This window comes from Piliocolobus tephrosceles, chromosome 13 (assembly GCF_002776525.5).
Source record: "Piliocolobus tephrosceles isolate RC106 chromosome 13, ASM277652v3, whole genome shotgun sequence".
NCBI classification, from domain to species: domain Eukaryota; kingdom Metazoa; phylum Chordata; class Mammalia; order Primates; family Cercopithecidae; genus Piliocolobus; species Piliocolobus tephrosceles.
Genome location: NC_045446.1, coordinates 61,736,113 through 61,737,950, shown reverse-complemented (window position 1 = coordinate 61,737,950; position 1,838 = coordinate 61,736,113). Strand labels below are relative to the sequence as shown.

Sequence of the window (1,838 nt, the reverse complement as noted above, 5' to 3'; positions counted from 1 at the left end):
TTACCTACCTGCCCACTTTGCCATTTGAATTTAAGACCCCTGGCTCAGAGAATAGGTCTAGGAGAACCTAGGTCGGGGTTCAACTGTTCTGGTCAATTTTCCAATATTCCGGTATTGAGTGTTAGTTTTTAGTATCTGAGTGTTCAAGTGAATTAACTCATGTTATCCAGCTTTTACAGAGCACTTACTATGTTCAGGCTCTATGGCTGAGTCCTTGTGTAACAGAGATGAATGAGGCACAGCCTCTGACCTGAAGAGTGGCAATCACTATCTATTGGGGGAGGGGCAGACAGGTGTATGGTCCAATTTTGGCCACAGACTGATTTTGAACGGGTGGGCAGAGTAAAAGTTTCTAAGGAGACACATTGAGCTGTATCTGCAAGAATGAGAGAACAGCTACATGAGGAACTTTGGAGCAGGGGAGAGTGTTTCAGGCAGAAGCAACAGCAGTTACAAAGGCCGTGAGGTGGCTGAGTTTGACGTGTTTAGGACCTTAATGAAGGCTAGTGTGACAGGAGCTTAATAGAGCCGGGGGAGTGGTAGTAGGTGACGTTAGCTATGTATTTTTATATCAACGGCCCAACCCTTAAGCCAGGCAGCTGTTGGGCAAATCCATGTTCCCAGTCTTCAAAGGCCTTGCTCAGAACAGGTAGCTGGTTTAGCACTGTCAGTCAGAGGAGGGACTGGGCCTAATCCCTTCCCCTGCGTCTGGTGCCAAGGACAGGGTAGGGCACAGAGTTTTCAGTCAAGATCTGCTGACAGCACGCTTGAGAAAAGAACAGGAAGTGCAGGCTTTGTTGAAGGAGGCTCAGGCGTGGCTCTCTCTTCTTTGGCGCACTCACTCTCAAGTCGCTGACACCTCCTCCACCAGAGACGTAGCTGGGAAAATGAGATGCAGTGAGGAATCATTTACAGGCCCCACCGAAAAACCTTAAAGGGCTGGGAGCTTGAGGGGCAGGTAGGAAAACGGGCTGTGAGAGCTAAGGGAGGGCATCCCACTTAGCTTGGAGGGGAGGGGAGGTGGGGTCAGGAAGGCAGATGGCACCCTTTAGCCCAGACTCAAGGAATGTGTAAGGGAATTTTAGCTAGAGTGGTTTGGACATTTCATTTTACTTTCTGGCATCATCATTTCCTCTGAAAACACTCGCAGGCCCCTCTGGCCCTAGTGGGCCTCCCCCGGGGCGGGTCTTAGCTTTACTCCCCAACCCTCTGCAAAAGAGCAGGCCCTCCCAGGAGCGCGAGTCCTGTCTGCAGTTCGCCGATGTTTCCACCAGGGGCCGCTGCGCACGGGCGACGAAGCGCGCGGGTGACGAAGCGCGCGGGTTCCTGAGCCGCAGAGAGGCGGAAGTCGATTGGTTGTCAGGCGAGGCGGGAGGGCGGAGCCTGGGAACTGGCAGGGAGTTGGGGGCTGGGAGCTCGCCCCCTGGCCGAGCCAGGATGGGCTGTTGTCACCTCAGGCGGCTCCGGGGAGGCTAACGTTGTGTCCTGGGCCTCTGTTTAGACCGCCTCTAGAACTGAGGCGAGTGGCGCAGCACCACGGCCCGGAGATTGGGGCAGGGCAGGTGTTGTCGCCGCCGCCGCAGGCCTGAGTTACCTGAGTAACTGCGGGTCAGGGACCCGCCTGCGGGCCGGCAGTTGGCGCTGGAGACTCTGGAGGGGGAAAGGGAAGCTGGGACTTGATCCTTTGCGCGGGAGGGGCGTCCTGGGAAAGACTAGCGCGGGCTGGGGGTCCGGGAGAGCCGGCGGGGGGCGGGGGGCTCCGGGGAGCCGTCTTCACCGGTTATTCCGGGATCCAGACGGGCGCTGGGGCGGGCCCGGGCTTCGCTGGGGGCCGGGCG

The 1,838-nt window shown here is 57.0% G+C and overlaps 1 protein-coding gene across 1 annotated transcript in view; it reads left to right on the top strand.

Moving 5' to 3' along the window:
- The first annotated feature begins 833 nt into the window (after positions 1-833).
- STIM1 (stromal interaction molecule 1) overlaps positions 834-1,838 on the top strand; it is a 216,861-nt gene continuing 215,856 nt past the window's right edge. The window contains exon 1 of the mRNA XM_023209590.2: positions 834-958. The gene's annotated coding sequence lies outside the window, so the exon portion shown is untranslated. The remainder of the gene's footprint in view (positions 959-1,838) is intronic.